This window comes from Rhea americana, unplaced genomic scaffold (assembly GCF_003343005.1).
Source record: "Rhea americana isolate MKP2758 unplaced genomic scaffold, rheAme1 scaffold_0, whole genome shotgun sequence".
NCBI classification, from domain to species: Eukaryota; Metazoa; Chordata; class Aves; order Rheiformes; family Rheidae; genus Rhea; species Rhea americana.
The window spans coordinates 7,609,386-7,627,157 of NW_028185037.1; positions in this window are offsets into that span (position 1 = coordinate 7,609,386).

Here is a 17,772-nt window from a genome sequence, read left to right on the forward strand (position 1 = left end):
CTGAGTAGAGTTTTTTTTTTTTTTTTTTTTTTTTTTTTTTCTCCCTACTTTCATTACTGCAGTGTAGAAACTGATAGCAGATCTAGCATTTTGTCCTTTCATTTTCCTCATTTTCCTCCAGCCTTCTTGTGTTAGGGTTGTTATGTTGTGTTTCAGTCTTTTCATTAATGTTGTTCTTAAAACTTGATCATTTTAAGCTTATGATGTTTTAGGGCTGGCAAGTTGGTTGGTTCTCTGTGACGCAGAAAAATATTTTTCATGTTCAAACAATCTCATAATGAACAACACTTTTTGACAATTRTACAATTCAACACGAAGAGATTTCTTGGAGGCCATGAGCAAATGAAAACTTGATGAATTTCATAACATTTTTTTGCCAATTTAAAGTGCTAAGCAAATATTATAATCCAGAATTAAAATTACCAGGATATCACTGGAAATATAGATAAGCATTTTTGAGTAGCAGTAACATATGCATTTTTATATTCTTTTTTTCATGGTTCCAGTTAGTAGTTGATGATTCTGACAAGCTGTGATTCCATATATTTAACAAAGCCCAGMGCTTTCAAGTTGTTATACAATAGTGGTTTTCTGACATTTTTTTATAAGACAATAAATTTATATTTTACTTATGAGATTTTATTGTTGAGATTTTGACATTCTTGCACATCTGCAGATAAATGACAGCTTGAAAATTTTGAGCCATCTTATTTAAAACTGCTAARTGTCATTCAGTTAGCTGGCAGAGAAAAAGACAATACTATTATAACAGACTGCTGATTGGATAACTATCTTTTATTTTTACACTACATCTCAATAAAGTACATAAAGGAAAAGTAAGTGTTGTCTTGAATAGTGGTATAATAGATGTAGATGAATGTGGAAAGTAAGTATAAATTATTCAATTAATTGGTTTTCATGTCATGAGTTTGTAGGCACTATAATCAGAGTTTAAAAATATGTATTAAGCCATTTTACCTGACAATGAATGTTTTTTTTTTTCTTGTTCTACAAACATTACTTTTCAGCCTAGGCTACTCTCAAATGCTCCAAGTGATGGAATTTCTACCATTTTTCCTGGGAGTATATTTCACACCCCACAGATGTTAGGCATTTGTTTTGATGTTTTACTATTCTTTTAATTCAGTTACCTTCAGTGATATCCTTTCTACATTCTTATATAATTTCTTCTTCAGCCTGCATGTACATCATTCTTCTATGTGTATACTATTTTCATGTTAAGCCATCTCTTAAATGACTATTTAGGTCTTCACTCCTTAATTAATCATTTTAGAAAGTTTATTTACAACCTTTCCTTGAAATTTCCTCCAGGTTGTTAGTCTAAAGGGAAAGAGGCAGTATTAAATGCAGCTCTTACTAGACATCAGGAAAGAACAAGATAACTGTTCTATTTCCTGAGTTTTTTAATGCCAGACTTTATTGATTAGTTCTTGCTTTTATATAATATTTTAGACTTAGTTTCTTTTGATAGAGCTGCCAAGACACCGTTTCTTCTTCCACTTTGTTACATTTTTTACATTTTTCTGAGGAGCAGACGTCTTCCCTTCCTGCGTTGGTTTGAGTTTTCTCTAGTAAATCCAACTTAATTAGTCTCCAGTTATATTTCTAATCTCTCTGGAACTGTTTATTTATCTCTCTTGTAAATGTCCAATCTCTCAGCATCGCATCACCTATGAATACATCACATGTGTTAAYGCAGTGCCCCGGACATCTTCTAGAACATTAATGAGGATGTTAAATAAGAGAAGTTTTCTTTGTGCCTCATCAGCACCTACTTAAAGGATATAGYAACAGCTTTTCATTTGTCATAATATTTTTTATTAAAAGTTCATCAAGATATTAACCTGTGATATTGTTCATATCTGAGACCTTTATTCTAAATAAAACTTCATTGCATGACTGAAATCTGCATATGCTACATCTAAGTTCTCTCTTTATCCATTAATATGTAGGTTTCAAAAAAGCAGTAATATTTTCTCTGTCAAGATCTGTTCTTTAAGCTCTTCAGTCACAGATATTTTATTCTTTCTAAGACTCTTATTCCCTTTAACCTCTATGCTTTAATTCTTTTCTTTTTTTTTCACTGTTAATAGGTGAGATTTTTGGTGTAAATCAGTATAACTATTCTCTGTGGAGCTGGTTGAGATAAAAGAGTTTTTCTTCCAGAATGTTACTCAGATAACTCACTGTCATCAGTTTTGGAACTGACTGTCTTGGATTTCTAAGAAACAAGTTAAAGAAGGTTTGTTTTTATTCAGACTTTCCATTTTTTGGATCATGTAAGAACACAGATACACTTRTTTTCCTTCTTTTTTAACTGATTTCTGATTTGCTTGGCTTTTTGAACTTACTTATTTAAGCAAATCAAATTAACTTTCTTAACAAATTAATTTTGGTTACAGAATCTGCCAAATTTGAATCTGCAAAACAAGTTTCAAAATTTCTTTTTTAGGAAAAGCAGTCAAATTAAGCAGAATATTTTAATTTACTACCCCTATCTCAAGCTCTTCCCCCCCCCCGCCCCAGAGATACCTAGAGTAATCTTCAATCTATTAATTCTTTTTTGCTGACACTGTTGTAGTTTTTACTAGCATTAGTGGAATTTTTTCAACATTTGTCATGTCTTGTAGTTTGGTTATAATATGATGATACTGTATCATAATTTAGCCTGCTAACATAACATTATGTTGCTCTGCATGAATAAATGGATTCACTGATCAGCATCTTCATCACTAAGAAGCTTTTGAGGTTATTTGTTTTTTTTTTTAGGGAGCTTGTAGATCATGATCAAGACTGACCTTCAAGCTTGCAGTGTTTTTGTTTTTTTTTTTTCTCTAAGTCAATGTTTTTTTGTATAACCCATCAGTTTTAATCATCTCTAGCTAGCTATACATGTTTCTCTTTCCACCTTCCATAGTTCATATTCTTTTATCATCCAAAATTTCCTGCTTTCCTGCATGGACACTGAATCATTCTCTCGGAGGTAAACTTCTGTTCAGCTGGAATGCCCATTTGATCAATCTACCTGCCATTCTGTCCTCAACAGTATTCACGCTTTTACTTCTACACCAGAGAGACAAAACTTTATAGGCAGATGTTTTGGCTTCCGAGAGCTAGGGAAAATGGTCTGTACCTCGGTTCTACTCCTGACTTGCTCTATGACCTCGTATAAGCCATTTACAATAACTTTTCCAATAATTTTGTCAAAAATATTGAGATTCTATTTGTGTGAGGTTTTTATTTGTTTGTTTGTTTGTTTTCATTTGCAGAGTTCATATTTTGAGTTTCTAAGGTGCTTTTTTCCCTGGGCATACTATCCAACTTAGTTCAAGTAGAATGTGTACGACTAAATCATAGTATCTTCAAAATTATTGATCGTGTGAGTCAATTGAGGACAGTTGGAAGTATCTGAATTTAATTATTAAAATTGTTTCCAGTTGTGTAACTTAGTTGTTGGTTGGATAAGTTATATATAGTAAATGTTTCACTTCCTTCATCAAAATAGAGAGCTATCTTTTCTGATATATCTCCAAAACAAGAGGCAATGTAGTAACATCAACTCAGTGCAGCACTGAAGTCAATCAGCATCCTGAGAATTTTTGCTCTATATTCTGTTGTGGAATCATACCCAAATTATTTAATATCTGAGAAACTTTAGCATTTCCCAAGAAAAAATATAAACAAAATCAGATCAAGAAATTTCTGCAAAATGGAAGCTCTGAGTTTTGCTGGCCTTGTCCAACATATAATTCCATAGGAGGAAAAAAAGATCTTGCATATTTTACATAGAACCTTCAGTATGAAATATTTTCAGAATACAGTATTTTTTGACTTCTTCTAGACAACCAACTGCCATGCCAAAAAAATTCCATTCCATGAAAAATATAACTGAGTTTTTATGCTCTTTTAAAATTGAATTAGCCACTGATGTATATTAGTTCTTCTAGGTACAAAGGTACAGTTAGCATTATTAGGCTAGTTTTATTTAAGTGCTAAGAATCTAAATGCTAAGAACAGTGTCCTAGGTACCGAGTCAGAATTAAATATATTTTAAGCCATTCAAATGCAAGTGCTTTATCTTGCACTCCTAATGTAACATCTAATGAGAGTTAATTCAAGTAAAAAATATCATCTGAATGTCTGTACAAAGGAAATACATTTTTTAAAATGAGCATGATAAAGGTCAGAGCAAACGTATCCAGACTTGAAGCAAAGCTCAGCAGAACTGCCTGCTGTATTCACTTAAGTTTTCTCAGTAAATCTTCAATAAGTATCTCTGTTTCCAATCTGAGCTCCTTTTTGCTTAGCTGTCGTTCTTCTGTGATCTTATCTCATTCCCTACAGCCTTTCAGAGTCTCTGCCGGCAGTATTTCACTCTGAACTTGGATATGTATATTTTACTACTGTGGTAGAACTTTTCGTGTAATTTTACAGGAGTRTACAAATGTTCAGTATAGCAAATATTGTTCCATTTTTTCTTAAGGTTACGCTTCTGTGAAGCACTGCTGAAATGTAGAAGGGAAAGCATTTTTTAATATGCTTATGRAAGACTGTGAATGGAGAGAATTCTGGACCTGTGAAGCATAAAATAGGATTTTTATTTCACTTGAAATATAAGATCACACATATTCTGTGTCTTTGTAGAAGATCTAAATAAACATTATTAGATYAAACTGTGTTTACAACCTATTATTAGTATAATCTTTCTTTTTCAGATAGCAACAGAGTTGAAGTAAATTGATTTATGTGTCCTCCAAATTATCTGAGACTTCCTCAAAATGCCACCAGTGGTACTTTTAACTCTGTCTTTAAAAAAACTGAAATGCAAACTTCACCTCTGTAATAACAGAGTCACCTGTTAAAGATGAATTAGTCTAATAGGTTTACTCTCTTTTATTTTGTTTTTTAATGAGAGGCCCTGGTCTTCTGCCTCTGGTCCCAGCTACATAGTCTTTTCTCTTTCTTTGTCTCAGCACAAGTTTCTCATATGGTCACACAGTAAAGCCCAACCGGCTTGCTAACCTGGCAGTAAACTAATGACTTTTGCTTTGCTTTTTAGTTTTCTGATGGTTTGACTCGGTGAAAACAGACAAAAGAGAGCTGGATTTGGGGTAAAAAAGGGGAGCAGTATATGTCCAGGAGCAGGAGTCAGCGAGGAAGAGATGAGCAGGACCTTACTCTCTAGAATAATCGAGTTTGCATAACCCAAGGGGGGCAAATATTCATACTGAAGATTAAGTGAGAAAATCCCCAGACAACTTTTCTTTAGTCTTTATTTTCACAGAGAAACTTTTTCCTCTGTAAAAGCAGCTGAGAATTCCAAAACTCAGAAGCTGCTGGAGTTAATGCTTAAACCTGCATAAATAWAAGATTAAACCCAATGCCTGACAGGATCTTTGATATCCAGATAACCTGCTCTTTTCAGCTGGTTGTACTCTTCAGTACAGGGAAATTTAGTCTAATACCACTTCTTTGACTTCARCAAAATGAACTTCTAATTTGAATCTCTCTAATCATTTCTGATATTGATGTGCTCTTCCTCCTTATGGCTTAAAGACATATTCATTCAACTTGTGACAATTTCAGTGTGAATGAAAGTTTAAAAATTAAAAAAAAATAGGCATGCTGATACAAAGAATAATGGCAAATGGGCAAAAGATTTTCATATGATTCACAAACTATTTAGTCTATCCCCTGTCACACCAAAATAAGTAATGTGATGGTAGTAGAGATTATGTGTTAKTCCAGTGATGCACTGGAGTATTTTTATCTTTTGAAAATAAGAAATTTATCTTTTAAAATAAAAAAAAAATACACARAAGCGTAGGTTATCAAGCACTAGTAGAAATAATAATCTAGGATTGTGTAACAGGCATTTTTAATGTAATAAGGAGGGTACCTTACTTTGGCTTTCTACTGAAAGGCATTCAGACACTGGTGTTGGGTGCTGGAGGAGTCCCATATGCATCACAATAAGCTACAGCTGAAGGCTCTAGAATCTGAAGAAGGTTTGAAAACATCAATAACTCTGTGCTGATRTCTGTTATATTTTAAGATAACAAATTGTGCTGCATGAAAACTGAAGCTTTATAACTAAATAACATTTATTTTACTGTTTGTAATATGAAATTTGTATGCTTTTACTGTCTTTCTTTTTTCAGAACACCACAAAGTACTGTCTACATATTACCGGATGAAGGAAATGGATGTGGTAACCCTCATTCCTGTATTAAGATTGGGGTTTTTTTAGTATTGGGAGGATTGTTTGTTTTTTCATGCAACGTAGACTTACTGGAATACTATATAGTGAATATTTTGATGTAAATACTGTAAATGATGTAAATTAGATGTAAACAATTGATTCCATGCTCCAATAGAATGCTCGATGTTGAGGTGATGTTTATCAAAGTTCCTGATACAAAAATAGATGATTTAAAAGGCTGTAATTTATTGTAGTGAAGAAAAAAAAATATAAGGAATAGAATGAATTAAACTGATGTTTTGAAGCACTTTCAAGGTCTAAGAAAATATTAATTCCTTTATTTTTTTCCCCATTTTGGTTGTGATCTCATGGCCTGGGCTAATCTTTACTCTGTCTCTTAAAAAATGCACCAAACTTCAACATTCATTACCCTACCTCAAAAGCTAATGCCATAAAATTGGGAATGTTTCTCTTGAGACATACTGAAACAGAACAAGCATTAATAGGGAGAGATGAGAAAGAAATTACTCTGCAAGATTTTCCAAGGGTTCATAACATGCAATAATATCTTCCATGTTTCAGATTCAGTGCTGTAATCACATCCATAAGGCAAAATAGATCTTGCTGCCTGATGCTTTATGTTTTTTTAATTCAGAATATGCATTACTCTGATAATTCGATTTATCTCGGGTATTATTATTTTTGATGCATAAAAATTCTAATAACCAATATCAACCTCTGTGTGTGTGTGTGTGTGTGTGTGTGTGTGTGTGTGATGCAGATATGTTTTCATCTTATTCCATTTAAAAATCTGAGAAAATGAAGTCTTTGTTCTTGTCTGTGGAAGATATAAGCATTACAAAATTTCAAAGGATAATACAACCAACTAAACAATGATAAGTAAATTATTAATAGAGATTGCCAACAGTCTAAGGAACAACTCTGAAATTATCTTTAACTTTGCACTTGTTTTTTGCATAAATCTCAATTACAATACTCTGACATTTAGGAACATATTTGAAATTTACTGTTTCTTTTTCATGCCTTYATCTTTGTCATTCCTTTGTCAGTGGGGATCATATAAATCCTGTTAATGAATGTTTTTATTTAATGTACTAAATCTGAATCCAAGATTATAGGAAATTTTGAATTCTTCAGTCTTTGCTTATCAGAGTTATACACATAACTTATCTTTATTTCAGATATCTAAAAACATTTTTACAGAAAGTGATAAATTACTTTCTGAGTACTTTGTTTGGTATAGTAATTATTTGTAAAGTATATATTTCACAGTAATATAATTTAAAATATATGCAAGTACATGTAACCACGCAGAGACATTTTTATAACTCAGTTGTGTGTGGCCTTGTGATTATGCGTGTGTGCAGATCTGTGTTTTTATGCAAGTTTCCACTTTGTTTTCCTGTAAGTACTAAAATTTGGGGGAGGAAAGTWTCAGTACAGGGCCTTAACTAGGGTAAACTCACAGAGGGAAGGACGTAAGTATTTTAATATGGAGTCAAGGCTGACTAATTTCCTGTATTCAATAACAACAACAACAGCAACAACCAAAAGAACTCTGAGACACACCAGTAGATATCTTTTACCAATATTTAGAAAATGTTGTTTATTCTTCTAAATCCCTTTCATCTTCTTACACCTGCCAAGTTTTCCCAAATGTGTTACAGAGCAACCGTATTATTCTTCTTGACAAAAGTGCCATAAGCAGAGTGGTTTTTTCTGTCTACATTGAAAATATGAAACAAACAAATTAATTTTGCCAATTTTGTCTATAGATGTGAAGTGTTTGCACTTTTTGGAGTAATAAACTTCTGCTGTATAACATYAAGCTACGTTCAAGGGATTAACATGGAGACATTTAACTTCTCATTAGTTTAGGCGTCTGTTTCTCATCYGCCCTAGACACAACTGGAGGTTTTAGTGTTACTTTACAGAATTCTGTTCCTGCATTTGCAACTTATGATTTTGTTACTTTAGAGAACATCTCATACAGTCAGTGCTTCTCCCCGGTACACTAAGGCAGTGTGTACAGACTCTATAGCTGACGAAATCCATCAATAGCTGACATGTTCACTGTCCTGTACAGTGCTCATATTTCATCTCAGGTAGAACTCTTTATTTTAATTAACATCTATTTTTCTTGTTTGAACTCTTTTTGCTGAGGTGAATGAGACGAGAGTAGTGCTGAAGCAGTAACAGCCCCAGTGCACCAGAGGCAGCTGCCCAGGCACGGGGCTGTGGGCAGTGCCTGATGCTTCTCCCTGAGATGGGTCTCATGTCACACAGAAGGAGACATAGCTAGACGCAACACTAAAAAAGTGGAAGATGGAGACTCCCAAGATGGGAGACAAGAGAAACTTGTGACTTCTGGTAATAGCAAGGTGGTTCTTTCTCCAGTTCTAGATGTGCATTTACAAAGCAGGTATTAGATGGCATTTAGATGAGAAGGAAAAGTTCTCGCAGAGGAAACATTTGAACCAACTGGGATGAGTGGAAAAGCGACTTGATGACCGCTGTGATTAGTTGTGTGAAGTCCAATTGGTTAGCAGCATATTAATGGTGTTCCTCGAGGGTCGATACTAGGGCCAATATCGGTTAACATCTTCATTAACAATCTGAAAGATGGGTAGAATGCACTTTTAGCAAGTTTCACGGTTAATATCAAAATAAGAGAGTAGAGGAGAGGGCTGCTACTCAGAAGGAATTTACAAGCTGGAGAAATGAGCTGAAAGAAGTCTCATGAAGTTCAACAAAGGCAAATGCATGAATAAGTCCATACAACAGCACAGCTGAGGACCAAATGGCTGGAAAGCAGCTTTGCCAAAAAGGAGCTGGGAGGGTGTCTGTGTACACCAAGATGAACATGAATCTGTCCTTCCTGCAAGGAAGTCTATTGCATAGTGGGCTGTATTACCAAGTACGTAGACAGTAGATTCCCTTAATTTAGCACTTCTGAGATCAAATTTTGTACTCTATCCACTTTTTGGTTTCCCATAACAAGAAAGATATCAACAAAATAGAGCAATCTGAGTAGAGGGCCACAAAGATGATTAGAGGCTTGAAGTATACAATATATATATAAAAAAGAAAGAAAGAAAGAAAGGGAAAAAAAACTCTATTTGATCATTTTGAAAAAAACAAAAGCTAAGGGAAGGTCTTAGCATTAGGTCTTCAAATACCTAATGGGAGGACAGAAAGAAAATGGAACTAGCTTTTTTAGATGTGCACAGCAAGAGAATGAGAGGTAAGGACACAGGTTGCATCAAAGGAAATTCTAATTAGATATTAGGAAAAAACATTCACGTTAGATGTGTTTAAACACTGGAACAGGTTGCCCAGAGAAACTGTAAAATCACCATCCTTCCAGAAATTCAAAATCTGACTGAATATAACCTTAAGCAAACTCATCTAACTTGGAAATCTGATCTAACTTCAAAGCTGGCCATGCTTTGAATGAGGGAGAAGGGAGGGAGGTGAAGAGAGTTTGGATTAAGTTCCTTCCAAACTAATTTTTTGTACGAGTCTGTGATTCTGTGTAGCTCCTTTATCTCAGAGGCTTATTTTCTTCAGTGATTTACTATGTTTGAAATAGGTGGTAAAGTTAAATGAGACAGTATTATTTTGGGTCATCAATTCTGTAAATATAACTGGGAAGATGTCATTTTTAAAGATCTTTATAATACTTATTAAACAATTTGCCCCAAATGTCAATTTAGTATAAATGGAAATGACTTTTGGACTTAAGTCATGTTCTAACAGGTGATAGTAGACAAGGATTTGTTCCAAAGTATAAATAAGCACTATAGAAGTTTATTGATATAGTAAATAATTGCATATTCCTTATAATTGCACTATGTACTTAATAATATGAGCAAAAAGGATCTGTATGTTATCACACTCCGTTCTTTTTTAAGTTTAATGTATGATCAGATTATGCCTTTAAAAGGACTCTGTCTTCCAGACTTCATCTTTTCTATCCTCCTCAGGTACAAATATGTGAAATCATCCAGCTGATTAAGTCAGAAAAAAGCAATTTTTTCTTGATCTGAGAACTTCTATAACAAATCTGTAAAGTTATAAGAATACTAATGTAAATCTATTGTACTATTGTAAATCACAGGAAATCTAGATTCTAAGTGAAAATAGCAGTTGATCTACATGTATACTGTCATTGTCAGATATTGTTTCTTAAGTAGAATAATTATACCTGTATGTCACCGCAGATATTTCTAGTATGACCATCAAGTACTGTATGTTAAGATAAAGAATGAGTATTCCAGAAACTGCATAGGAGACTAAGAGGTTTGTTCTGTCTTTCTTTAATGTATTTTCAGTAGGTTAATCTCTGTCTAAAGATGGCAAGGTTATCTTTCATCCTTGGAGGTCAAATACTTATTATTAAATACATGGTCCACAGGATACCAGATTTACCATATAACTTTAATGATCTGAATAAAAGAAATTATCTTGGCCTTGAGCTGGAGCTGAACAGTGGAAGCAAATCTCAGCTTTACTGCTTTACATTCTACGTACATTTCTGTTACTATTCCCAGGACTCCAGAGAGATCCACTACAAATTCAAGTTCTACCTATTAACAAGTTATCACCATTGACATAGAATAAAATACCTTCTACATATACATATAGCTATATAAAAGATTAAAAATACTACGTAAAATAAAAGGACCCTAGAACATTTTTTTTATATGGCACCTTATTTTAGTTTCTAGTTTTCTATTACATTCTAAATCTATCTACAAAATACACACAAATGTATTTTAAAGAATTTAGAAATTTTCTGAAAATAGTGAAATTAAGCGATGCATCTCTGATTATCGAGAGTTTGATTTTGATATTAAAATCAGGAAGTAATTTAAACATTACTGCACAGCTTCTCCTTAAGACAATGATGTGGTCTAGTAGGATTTCTCTTCCCATTCTGAAAAACACATAAGTTAGTTACTGGAGGATTGTTTTATGTTGCAGGCTAAGTTTAAGGAGAAATAATTTATACTCATATATTTCACTCTGCATATTATAAAAATAAGACCAGGATCAAGAAGTGTGTCAATTCTTTGAAGTAATCAGAGCCAGAGCCACTATGCAGTGTGAAGGCAGCTAATATTTAGTAAGAAGAAGTCTACTTACAAGATGAGATAGAGACCAGGCACGTATATATGTATACCAGGTGATCACTAACTCTGCTTACTGTGCTGGTAGCTATTAGTAGTGGTCTACATTTAGAACAGCATGGTGTTGATATAACACCACATAATAAAAATTTCAGAGACAAAGACAATGTATCAGTTAATTTTTAAGTGTGGGAATAGCTTTCAGATTCCAGCTCAAACATATCTCCCTTGCATCTAAGTTATTCTTTGGCTTCAACATTCCAAGAATTTCATTATGTTAAAGGCTTCTGCTAAATGGGTCCTTTTTTAAGACTAATCTGAAGCAGTCTTCTATGTTGCCTACAGGTATAAGTCTGTGTCCCTTCTCTGTCCTACAGCATTAGATTTGGTTCTGTTGCTGCCATTGAACCCTTAACTGTATTCTGCAGCTGACATATATCACTTCCCAAAAGCATGATGTGCTCTGGCATATTCCACTCCAAAATGCTTTTAACATGCCACTCATACAGTAACAAAAATAGATTCCTTTGTGGTCATGAGTTTCATTGCTTCAGGATGGAAGAACAGATAAATTGTTTGCTTCTCTGAGCATATCTAAGACTTAGGAAGAATGGTTATATTTTCAAATCCTTTTGAAGAACAAGAGATTAAATAGAATTAGACAGCTTCTCCTTAAGACAATGTGGTCTAGTAGGTTTTCTTTTCCCATTCTGAAAAACATGTAAGTTAGTTACTGGAGGATTGCTTTATGTTGCAGGCTAAGTTTAAGGAAAATTACTTTGCATTATATTCTCATCTGTTGGCTCTTATCTCTGGAAGACATTTTTCAGTACTATATACATTATTACCTCTTCTGTTTGTTTGGAATATTTCTCATCAAGGTATAGATTTATTTGTACATAGAACTGTAAGTAAAATCTAAAGTAAACCAGATGCAGAACATTAGGTTGCAGTTAAAGTTGGTTAGGTTACAGCGAAGAGGTACTATTTATTAACAATGGCGCAGCAGCGGAGGTATATATCTGAGTGTCTTTTACATGTCAMCCATGAGCAGAGCTTCACTACGAAGCATGGACAGGCTTAGATTATGATTATATACATTTATTCATTGGCCTGTTCTTTGAAAGTCTGAACACTCAGTTTGTAGTAGCTATATTAAATGAATAGCTGTCACAGAGGTCCCCATAAAATCTACAGTAGATAGAGGAAGATACTCTACTACTGGTGAATGTGTAATCTGTATCTTCTGTTAGCTTCTACAGATCATGAACTATATAATGCCAGGTTAACTAATGTCTTACATAATTATTTAATGTGAATTTGAGTGAAGGAACAGGAACCAACTGCCAAAACAGGTAACACAAGAACAAACTTTTAAGCGCTCAAAGCAACAGAGTCCATATAGACCGATTTGAGTATTTTTCCTATCTACACCAAAACCCAAAGAAAGCAGAAAAYTTGAAAAGATGCAGATCATGCCTGCCAAAGATCAAGATAGTTTCACTTTCTTCATGTATGAAGGGCACAAAATAGAAGCTGGGAATGCAATTTGACACTGCAGTTGAGCCAATCTTCCAAGTAGCTGTTGTTAAAACAGGCAGTCCCATTTCCACTGCTGCATTCCTCACAAACACTTTCACCACTTTCTCTGGGCTTTGGCCATTAGCTTTTGTGTGACCATGAGTTTAGCTGGTCAAGGGAGAAATACRTGGGGAAATTAACACTAAGATTTCACATAATTTTCAGACATTTTGGCTCCYTAAAGTAGCTCATCATACACTCAGACGGGCAAGACTATTAGCCCAATAGAAGGGATAGAAACTCTCAAGTGGAATTTGGAAGGTCGCTTCCTGTAGTAGTAGGTCACCGTAGATACATCTATATTAGTTAATTAAACATATTAGGGCTATTCTTTGGAACTGAGACCAAAAATACAAGATAACATCCACCCCTATGGTTAAATTCTCTTATGACTGGAAACAAAGCACTCACATGCAAACTTTCTTTTTGGGGTGGTTCTTAATCTATATCATACTCAGGTAACATTCTGGAGAGTTGTAAGTGACTTGCAAAATCTGTGCAAGGGACTGTTAGAATCATAGAATCAGTAAGGTTGGAAGGGACCTCTGGAGATCATCTAGTCCAACCTCTCTGCTCAGCAGGGTCGCCTAGAGCATGTCAGACAGGATTGCATCCAGGTGGGCCTTGAAGATCTTCAGAGAAGGAGACTCCACAGCTTCTCTGGACAACCTGTGCCAGTGCTCCGTCACTCTCACAGGGAAGAAATTCCCCCTCACAGTCACGCAGAACTTCCTGTGCTTCAGTTTCTGCCCATTGCCTCTTGTCCTGTCACACGGGACAACTGAAAAGAGTTTGTCCCCGTCCCCTTGACACCCTCCCTTCAGGCACTTGTACACACTGATAAGATCCCCCCTCAGTCTTCTCTTCCCCAGGCTAAACAGGCCCAGCTCTCGCAGCCGTTCCTCGTAGGGCAGGTGCTCCAGCCCTCTGATCATCTTTGTAGCCCTACACTGGACTCTCTCCAGTAGCTCCATGTCTCTCTTGTCCTGGGCACAGAGTCCTGACAGTCCTGACACAGGACTCGAGATGAAGCCTCCCCAGGGCTGAGTAGAGGGGCGGGATCACCTCCCTCCACCTGCTGGCAACACTCTTCCCAATGCAACCCAGGAGACCATTGGCCTTCTTGGCCACAAGGGCACATTGCTGGCTCATAGTCAATCTGTCATCCACCAGCACTCCCAGGTCCTTCTCTGCAGAGCTGCTCTCCACAAGGTCAGCCCCCAGCTTGGACTGGTGCCTAGCGTTACTTTTCCGTAGGTGCAGGACTCTGCACTTGCCCTTGTTGAACCTCACGAGGTTCCTCTCTGCCCAACTCTCCAGCCTCTCCAAGTCTCTCTGAATGGCAGCACAGCCCTCAGGTGTGTCAGCCACTCCTCCCAGCTTGGGATCAGCAGCAAACTTGCTGAGGAGGCACTCTGTCCCCTCATCCAGGTCATTGATGAAGAAGTTGAACCGGATGGGACGCAGGACTGAGCCCTGGGGGATGCCACTAGCCACAGGCCTCCAACTAGACTCCACACCACTGACGACGACCCTCTGAGCTCTGCCTTTCAGCCAGTTCTCAATCCACCTCAGTGTCCACTCGTCTAACCCACACTTCCTGAGCTTGCCTAGGAGGATGTTCTGGGAGACAGTGTCAAAAGCCTTGCTGAAGTCAAGGGACACAACGTACACTGCTCTCCCCTCATCTCCCCAGCCACTCATTCCATCATAGAAGGCTATCAGATTGGTTAATCAGGATTTCCCCTTGGTGAATCCATGCTGGCTACTCCTGGCCTCCTCCTTCTCCTCCGTATGTGTGGAGATGACATCCAGAATGAGCTGTTCCATCACCTTTGCAGGGATGGAGGTGAGGCTGATCAGTCTGTAGTTGCCTGCATCCTCCTTCTTGCCCTTCTTGAAGACTGGAGTGACATTGACCTTCTTCCAGTCCTCAGGCACCTTTCTCCCTCACGTCCAGGCTGCAGGATTCATGATTCATCCCTCAGCAGTGAAGACTGAAGCAAAGAAGGCATTCAGTAATTCTGCCTTCTCTGTATCCCTTGTCACCAGGGCCCCCGCCACATTCGGGAGCGGGCCCACATTTTCCCTAGTCCTCCTCTTGCTGCTGATGTATGTGAAGAAGCCCTTCCTATTGTCCAAAAAAACTTTTTTTCTTTTTCCCCCCATGAAAGTGCCACATATATTGGAGCATTACATASCTGCCTGATTACTGAAGGAATCATTAATAAAATCATGGAAAAAAGAAATMCTAAAAGATAAATGTAATTGATTCAAATATTATTTTTTTACTATAAATAACGTGAAATATAATTTTGTTTTGTAGCAAATTACTGAAAAAGCAAGTTTCAAATTCTTAATATCTTCTAGTGGAAATCTGATGAGAAATATATGAACATTTTCCATTAATTTAAACAGTTTCATCTACTATGAATACATTGAAATGTTGACATACTGAACCTGAACAAGCTCTATGATACTGTAGTATTTCTACTGATGAAATAGAACACCCACCTTTCATAAAAATCAAARTATGATTTTAATGGTTGTGGTAAAATGATAGTAAAGTAAATGCACAACTTGGAAATGCACAACAATACTGTAGATTGAGTTCCAGTGAGCAGAAATATTTCCTAGAATTGTTTAATTTCCAGAAAAAGTAGGTACTATGACTCATCATGTACAAGATTGTTGGAAATGTAGTCTTCAAATATATACAAACAGAATTTTACTCTTACACACTGGCTGTCCAATCTCTTCAGGAGAGCTTTAAACTAGGARTTAGGGAGGAGGGAGATGGCAGCTCACAGCCAAGGGAAGAGGTTGTGGACCAGCTCGGCAAGCAAAGGGTACAAGGTGACATGGACAGGAGAAATAATCGACAAAACAGGACCTACTTCAAGTGTATACACACATAAATAAGGAAGTGTCTACAMAACATTATTATGGGGCAAGCACTTATACCTTTTCTGGAAAATCTGCATGACTGGGTGCCTATTTGAGGAGCCTGCACAATAACAAATGCAGCATGGGGAACAAACAGGAGGAATTAGAGGTCTACATGTAGTTTCAGGGCTATGATCTTATCAGGACGACAGATCTGTGTTAGGACAGCTCACACAACTGGAGTGCTGCAAGGGACAGATACAGACTTCAGGAAGGACAGGTCAGGAAGTTGATGAGGAGTTGCCTTTGATATGAGAAAGCAGCTGGAGTATGTGGAGCTGTGTTGAGATGGGTCATTACCAAGCCAATGGAGACTTTATGGGCCAGGATTAGAGGGCAAACTAACATGAGTGATATTGTTGTAATGTGATAATAATGTGATATTGTGCTACAGACTAGGAGGAAAAAGTAGTTAAGGTCTTCTTCAGAAACTGGAAAAGGCCTCATGCTCMCAGGCCCTGGTCCTCATGGAGAACTTATCTATTACGATCTCTGTTGGAAGGGCAACACAGCAGCGCACAAGCAATCCACGTTTCTAGAGTGCATTGGTGACAGCCTATCTTTGAGAAGGGCAAGGAAGAGGATCTGGGGAACTAGGCTTGTGAGTGTCACCTGAGTTTTTGGAACACTGGTTGAACAAATAATCCTGGAAACAACTTCTGAGCACACTAAGGACAAGAACAGTCGTCAAGGATTTACAAAGGGGAATTATGCCTCATCAATCTGATWGCCTTTTGGATGATGGATAAAGGGAGCAGGGAATGTTGTGTAYCTTGAGTTGAAGGGCTTTCAATTAGGACTGTCTCCCATAACATCCTCCCCAATAAAATGATGAATACAGGCTAGATATGTGGGTGTTGAGGTGAACTGAAACCTGGTAGAAGTGTCAGGCTCAGAGGARATCTAGCTGCAGACTAATCACTAGTGATGTACCCCAAGGGTCAATATTGTGTCCAGTACTGTTTAACCTCTTCATTATGACTGGGAGGATGGGATCCCCTCAGCAAGTCTGCTGCTAAAACAAAACAGGGAAGGTTAGTTGATACATGGGAGGGTTGAGCTGCTATTCAGATGAATCCCGACAAGCTGGAGAAATGGGCTGACAGGAACCTCATGAAGTTTTAAAAAGGGAAATGAAAAGCCTTGCACCTGGGGARGATTAATCCCATGTACCAGTATATACTGACCAGCTGGAGAGAAACTGAAAAAAAAGGTCTGCAGCTGAATATGAGCCAGTAATATTCACTTGTGGCAAAGAAGGCCAACAGCATCCTTGGCTGCATTAGGAGGAATGTAGCCAGCAGCTTTGGGGAGGTGATTCTTTTCTCTGCTCAGCACAACACATCCGGAGTACTGTGTTCAGTTTTGGATTTCCCAGTACAAGAATCACATGGACACACTGAAGCAAGTCCAGCAAAGGGCCACACAGATGATAAAGAGATTGGATTATCTGGTATACACGGAAAGGCTGAGAGCTGGTGTTGTTATAGCCTGGAGAAGAGAATGCTCAGGGGGATCTCATAAATTTGCATAAATACCCGATGGGAGAGGGTAAAGATGGAGCCAAACTCTTGGTGGTGCCAAGTGACAGGGCAAGAGGCAAAGGGTGCAGCCTGAAATCCAGGAAATTCTACACAGGCATAAGGAGAAACATTTTTACTGTGAATGTGGTCAAACACTGCAACACTGATCAAACTCTCAGTTCACCCAGAGAGGCTGTGGAGTCTCATCCTTGGAGAAATTCAAAATCAGATGTGGTCCTGAGTAACCTGCTCTAGCTGACTGTGTTTGAGCAGGGAGGTTGAACTGGACAGTCTCCAGAGGTTCTTTCCAAACTCAAAAATTATGTGATTCTATGAAAATTCCTGA